The 7,234-nt window shown below is 59.8% G+C and overlaps 1 protein-coding gene across 1 annotated transcript in view; it reads right to left on the minus strand.

The window, feature by feature from the left end:
* Nucleotides 1-2,876, minus strand: part of TNS1 (tensin 1) — a 206,661-nt gene extending 203,785 nt beyond the window's left edge. Inside the window, exon 1 of the mRNA XM_070270468.1 lies at nucleotides 2,647-2,876. The gene's annotated coding sequence lies outside the window, so the exon portion shown is untranslated. The remainder of the gene's footprint in view (nucleotides 1-2,646) is intronic.
* Nucleotides 2,877-7,234: the final 4,358 nt, after the last annotated feature.

Genomic DNA, 7,234 nt, shown 5'->3' on the forward strand with positions numbered 1-7,234 from the left:
TGCTCACGGACCTTTCCGGCCATTTTGGACCCCAAATGACGCACAAGCCTGATGCGAGTACACAGACCGGGGTGCTGGACAGGGAGCTCTTTGTCTGTGTCGAGCTCGGCCATAACTGGTGTGGAGGCCACCTGGAGGTGAGCACCACCCCAGTCCTCCCCGAGCCCCCATCTCCCTGGAGGAGGCCCCCTGTCCTTCCGGCTTTGGGTCCCAGGGAGGGGGCCTTGTGAGGCCTCTCCCTACCATTGGGTCTCTTTCTAGGCCCCCAGAGCTCCTCATGTCTCTGCCCCTCGCACCCTAAACTTCCTCCTTCCACAAGGGGCTTGTCCCTTAGTCCCACAGTAGGGGGACCTGCCTGCCATGGAGAGAAGCTTTCTGTTGATAAACAGAGGAAGGGAGGCTGCGGAAGGAAAATCAATTCATCAACAACCCCGGGGACAGATCAGGGGGCAGGGTCCGCTGGGGTCATCCCAGTGGGGATGGCAGATCCCCTCCACCCCGGGTCAACCAGGGGCCCTCCTGGCCTTCATGCTCTTTAAGAAGGGAGACCCCTCAGCCTGCGCAGATCAGCCTGTTCTCTGGCTTCACAGCCCTGGCTGCTGGGAAGTGCTTTCTCATGTCTGACCTGCTGCTGGCTTCAAGCTGGCTTCACACCTCACCATCCCATCCATGGCCTCCAGCTCAGACCTAAGACAGTGACGGGGGAAGAAGAGAGTGGAGGAGCCCCTGCCTTTGGGTCCTGGGAAAGTGGCCGGATTCAGCCTCCTCACCAGGTGCAGCCTTCCTGCCTGCCCGCCTTGCTCTGCAGGCGAGGGAGCCCGAGCTCATGGAGGTGAAGAGGATGCTTCCGGCAAAGCTGGCCAATTGAACACACACAGTCACTATTTTGTTAACTGAGTTCTATTTGACCACACACATTTACTTTTGCTCCCTCTCAAACCCCCTCTAAAACAACAGTAAGGAGACTTTTTTAAATTAAGGCATAAAGCCTGGAGGACAGAAAAAAGAGAGAGAGGAGGCGATGGGAGAGATCTTCAGCCCAGCCCAGTTCCGTTCACCACGGCTGTTGTCTGGTGCAAAAGCCTTCTATTCCTGGGGACACAGCTGGTGCCCAGCCACCCTCCCACGCTCTGGCCCCTCCCCTGGACCTGACAGGGCTCCTTCCTGGCCCAGGAGGGGCCTCGGGACTCCCTCCAGCCTCCCAGCACAGTCCCTAGGATCTTTGGTTAAATATTTTGATTATCACCCCTGACAACGATGTCAAAATTCCGGGAGCCGGAGAGCCAACGGCTGAGCAGGAACCAGGAGCCTGAGAAAGCAGAACCTTGAGCTGGCTGAGGGAAGCCAAGAAGCTGCCAGATCCTTCAGCACAGGACCCCCTGAAGGCTCAGGACTGGCAGCATCGGAGTACCCTTGGAGGAGGGGGTGAATGTGAAGGAAGCCAGGAAGATTGGCAGAACATTCTAGATTTCCAGATCCTCTCCCTGATCCCCCGCAGAAGACAGGAGATTTATTCCCTGGAGAGTAAAGCAGCAGGCTCTGGCCTGGGGGCCACAGGCACAGATGAGGGCGTGTACCTTCCCCCAGGCAGAAAAGTGGGAACTTCTCTGGGGATCTGACAGGCCCAAGAGGACAGACCCACAGATTCTGAGAGCGTCTCCCCCAACGCAGCAGCCCAGCCGGACCCCAGAAACCAAAGTCCTACTCCCAGGGCCAACAGTCCACCCTTAGGGTCTCACTTGAAATGTAAGCTGAAAACCCAGGCTGCCAGGCATCTGAGGAAGCTGAGCAGAGAAGCAACAGAGACCAAAAGCAACGTGGAGAAAGCAGGTGGGATTCAGGGAGAAGGAAACTTCAGGAAAACCATCATCAGTATCCTCAGAGAGCTCAGAGAAGACAGTGCATTCATGAAACAAGAACAGGCAGCAATAAAATAAAAGAGATATTCAGGAAAAAAAGTCAAATAGGAATTTTAAAGGAAGGAGCCCAGACCAAGGCGGTGCCAGCCCGCACCCCCACTTCGCGCACTCCGCACTCGTGGCAGAAAGCCAGGCTCTCCTCTCCAAGAAGCTCTGCAGACCCCTCAGGGCCCCAGAGTCCAGGATGGGAGCGATCTGGAGCCCAGAGAGGAAAGGGAGGTCCAGGCACGGGGAGGGGTCCAGAGGGCCAGGCAGAGACGGAGGGTCCAGGGCTGGGGCTGAGAAGGGACAGAGGCCGCCAGCTTGGTGAGCTTGTGGACGGGGCCCCCGGAGCTCCGTCCACCCCTGCCCCCACAGAGATGTGCCTAGCAGGAGCCCCAAGAGGCAGAAAGCCCCACTTCCAGGTAGGAAAGCTGATGCTCACAGAGGGTGAGTCGTTGCCCTGAGACTCAAGCCAGGGAAGTGGAGAGCTTCCTTTCTTTTTGTAAAAAAATTTTTATTGAGATTATGATAGGTTACAACCTTGTGAAATTTCAGTTGTACGCTATTGTTTGTCAGTCATGTTGTAGGTGCACCCCTTCAGCCTTTGTGCCCACCCCCCACCCCTCATTTGAGAGCTTCCTTTCTTAACTCCACCGCTTGCAAGGAAAGCATCGAGGGCAGGAGCGTCTGGGCCCGCAGCCCCAGAGTCTGGACGTGGGCTCAAGGCCTGGCCATCGACACTTACCGGCTGGGAATCCTGGGTTGATCCCGGCACTCAATCGGCCTCTCTCTGCCCACGCCTCACCCGCCAGCACCAGAAAGGCCCTCCCAGGTGTCGCTGGGGCCCACGGCCCTCCAACCAGGCTTCTGGCTGCAGCAGGGTGCTGGGGTGGCCCCAGGGCCCCGGCAGAATATGTCCCCTAAGGAGACCATGAGGGACTGTGGGGTGGACCCTGCCTCTGCCCAGACTGCCCTGAAGGCACACCAAGCATGGGTCTATTTTTAGCCAGGCCCCAGCGGGCAGCCAGCCACCCCATGTTATTCTAGACTGCGGGGTCATGAGGCTGGCCGGGGTAAAGGGGAGCCACGCTGAGGCTGCGGAGACAGCAGCCCTGGGAGGAGGCGCCCGCAGACTGAGTGGGGGCCGGAAGAGCAGGGGCCCAGGGCAGGGAGTCAGGGCCTGGGCAGGCTGAGCTGGGACAAATTCAAGAAGAGACTGGAGTCCTGGGACGGCATGGGTGACAGGGCCTCCCTAGGCCCCACTCCTGGGGCCAGAGGGTCGCTGACTCTGCCTGCCATCCCATGCACTCCCCAGCCCCATGGCCCCTCCTCACAGTCACCAGTCTCCTTCTCCCAGCGGGGCCTCTCAGCCTTGGCAGAGGGACCTCGAGACTGCTGTGCATCCCTGCACCCTTTCAAGGCTCCTCCCTGCCCCCAAGTTACACAGAAAAGATGCCAGGCTGGGACACGGACACACACACGCACACACACACGTGCACGCATGGCCTCCTGGGAAGAGACAGGACAATGGAGAGGGGAGAGAGGTGTCCCTTTGTCCCCCTGCCAGGACTTGGGAGCTCAAATCCACACAAAGAGCTTTACAAAGGGCCTCTGGCTCCCAGAGGGGGAGATAAATGGGGGAGGGGGAGAGGGGAGACCCCAGAGCTGGAAATGCCCGGTCAGTGGGTCTGGGAAGCAAGGTAGGGGCTGTTCTCACAGCCATGGAGGCCACCAAAGAGTGTAGGGGGAGGGGAGGCAGGGAGTGGGGGAGGGGAGCCAGGGAGTGGGGGATGGGGATCATGTGCTCAGGGGGTCCAGAGAAAGCTGGGGCCAGAAGTGGCTTCCTGGAGGAGGCAGGCAGAAGTGCCGACATGCTGGAGGCAATTGAGGGAACGGGAGCTAGGCTTCCTTGCCCAGCCTGAGCGAGGGGGCGACAGGCCAAGCCCCACCCCATCACCAATGAAGGTAGCCACAGACCCCCGCCCCCACCCCGTTCCCCACACTGTCTTGGGTCTGGCTGGGAGAGACGGGTGGGTGCCTTCAGGGCTAAAGCCAGGCCCGGGGCGGGGTCGGGGAGTGGGGAGGGGGGCCGGGTCCCAGGAGAAGGACTGATTGGTCAAGCAAGACAATGACTTCTTGCTTCCAAGGGACCGTGGAGCACAAGAGGAAGCGCTGCCTTTGCCCATGCCACATCCACCTCCTGTTGAGGGCTGTCCTGCTCACTCTGCAGAAGGAGATGGCTGAGGCGCAGGGAGAAGCCAAGGGCAGCAGCCAGGAATCCTGAGACCTGGCTCGTGTCCCGACTCTGCACTAACAGCGTGAGACGGTGGACACGTCCCCTCCCCGGGCCTCAGCCCCCGATCTGTGAAATAGGGTAGCAACGCAGGCTCACATCACTTTCCGGGGCTGTTGTGAGCATCGTGTGAGGCTCGCTTTGAGGACATTTTTGGTCGTTTTTGCTAAGTGACCTCTGTCCTGCCTGCCAAGCCACAGACCCCGAGCCCAGGGCTCTCCTCCATTCTTACCCCCACTTTCTGAGGCAGGCTCCGAGGTGAGGCCCTTGGTCAAGCCAGCAAGTGAAGCGGTAAAACAGATGACCTCAAAGGCCGCTTCCATGGGGAGAAGGGAACTGATGTGTTTTGAGGGCCTACTGCATGCTGGGAACTTCACCTTGAAGCCAACGGAAGCCCCTCGCTAATGCTGCAAGGTAGGTGCCCTCCTTCTCATTTTCCAGTTGAGGAAACTGAGGCTCACAAAGGTAGTCAATGGCAGAGCCCAGATTTGCAGCCAGATCAGCCGGACCCCCAGGTCCACGCTTTTCCAATACAAACTCTCCCTCCTTTTTTTGCCATGTGATACAAGCTCATCTTCCCCTCACCCAGAGCCCCGAACCCCATAGCAGCACTCCCCGCACCCACCCCCCGCTGACCTCAGGATTCAGGACTGCAGACTGCAGAGGGTGACAGAAGAGGAAAGAGGTGCCAAGGAGAACAGAGTGGACCGGCTGCCCGCCCGCGGTGCCCCAGAGCCTGGCACAGGCTGCGAAGCTGGTCTACACAGCCGCCTGGTGCGGCGGGCTCTCTCTCCCCGTCGAGAGGAAGCAGACACTAAGTCGTTTGCCAGGGCACCAGACAGGCAGAAGCCGGCAAGGACTCCTCCAGCCACCTGTCCCCCAGTCTCTGCTCCATCTCTGAGCCAGAGCCTTGGTGGGGCAGTGTGGAGTCACACAGGGAGCCGGGGGTCTTGCAGGAGGATGGAGAGAACTGGAGAGAAGCTCCCCTTCAAAGCTGCCTCCAGCGCACTCACCCCCTGCTGGCTTGGCTGCAGCTCATTGAGAAGCCAGGGAATAAATTAGCGCTGCTTAGCATACTGAGTGGCTGGGGTGCAAGAGGCCGTCTGGGCAGCTCACACAGCTCAGTGTAGAATGCCGCGGGCTGCAGTGGGGGGAGACGATGGGGGCAGTTTTGGGGGGAGACAGTCTGGCCAGGCTGGGCCTTGTCTGACCTCCCACAGGTGGCCTCAGCTCGGTGCCCAGAAACACTTGCTCCTGCTCCAACTTCATTCCCCTAATGGTGTCTCAGCTCGGTGCCTGCTACCCGCCCCCCTGCCCCCACACTCTGGCCAGCCCCGCCAGCCCCGGAGGACACCCAAGGTTAGTGTCGGGGGCAGCGTCAGGCTGCCCAGCTTCCCTGGGATGAACTTTGAGGCAGATGGCTCTGTCCAGGGGGAAGAGGAGGCCAGTACGATGCAGATTCCTGAATGCTCCCTAATCAGGACCCTCATCGGCCTGGTGCCCCGTGCCTCAGTTTCCCCTTCAGCACTGAGGCACCCCAAGCAGGAAGGAAAGATGGGGAGGGGAACAGAGAGCCATGTCAGAGGCCAGGTGGAGTTGGCTCTCTGTCCCAGGCAGGACGGCACCACTTAACATGACCAGAGCAAAGCAGGTTAACCCGAGGGCCAGGACCCAGGCCAAAGGGAGGAGGCCCAGGCCTGGAAGGGAGCGTGACAGCCTGGGGCCGAGGCTGCCGCCTCCTCCCAGATCCTTGGGTCACCCACCTCGGACCCCCAGGACCAAAGACCCTGTCCTCCTCTGTGTTGCAAGGCCCTGTGGTGGCCACGAGAATGACCTCGCAGCCCTGCTGCAGGAGCAGGACTGACAGGGCCCCAGCTGTGCGCTTGGAAACCTATCACCGTGCTCGCAGGGGCCCCGCGCCCCTGTGCTGCAGCCCACCCCCCCACCACCAGTCGTTAGGGTGTAGGGCCATTCCAAGGCAGACCGTTCCTGGGAGACGCGAGACATCAGCCAACTGCGGTCCTGGACCCTCTATGGCTTTGCTTGGGGTGCCCGGAGATCTGGGACGCCGCCGTTCGACTCTCCTCCCTCCACTCAGGGTCAGACTTACACTGCCGTCCGCAGGCTCACCCAGCCTCCCCCACACCTTCCTTTCACTCCGGCATCTTCCCTCACAAAATCTTTACACGTTGAATCCCATCTTGTTTCTCCGAGGACTTGGACTAATACAGCCACTCAATAACCATAACAACAGAACAGGAGCTACCGTTTATTAAATGCTATCCATATGCCGCCACTGTTCTAAGTGGCACAGAGAGGTTACACAATATGCTCAGTGATGCACAGTCCTGAAGTGGCCCAAAGTTGAACTTTGTCTACCCCAGAAGGCCACGTGTGTAACCACTACCCCACAGTGCCTCCCCTCTAAGAGAGAGGCCATCCATCCCTGCCTCCTGCCTTTTGGGGGAAGAAAGAGAGTGGAGAAGGGACTTGAAACTCCTGAGGAGTGGGCAAGACAGACGCACGGAAAGAAACAGAGATGGAGCATGAGAGAGATTTAAAGAGAGAAAGGAAACGGGGATAAGATACACGAGAGACCAGGAGAGCCAGCTCTGGCCCCCAAGGAATCCTGATCCTACAAGCAAGAGCACCTCACCTCCCCGGGGCAGGGACGGGCTGAGCTATTGGAGAAAGGAAGCAGAGAGGAAGGAGAATGTGGCCCTGGGGCACTTTCCGACCCCACCCACGTCTTGTCATCTTGGCCAGCCACCCCCACCTCGCCCCCCTGGGCATGTGACTAGGGCGTGCCGGAGGTGCCAGCCAAGGAACTCTGCAGCCAGGCTCCCCCAGCACCAGGTCCCAGGCATCTCCATCCCTACCTGCCCCACCCTGCCCCCCATTCCTTGTCCTCCAGCCCTTCCAGGGCAGGGCCAACAGGCCTAGCCCGGGTCTCAGGGTCCCAACAAAGCCAGGCCTGTCCCCTGCCCAACCTCCGTGGGAGTGACGTCTGGGCTGCAGGTGAAACTGAGCCAAAGGGACA

The sequence above is a fragment of the Equus caballus genome, chromosome 6 (genome assembly GCF_041296265.1).
Source record: "Equus caballus isolate H_3958 breed thoroughbred chromosome 6, TB-T2T, whole genome shotgun sequence".
NCBI lineage: Eukaryota > Metazoa > Chordata > Mammalia > Perissodactyla > Equidae > Equus > Equus caballus.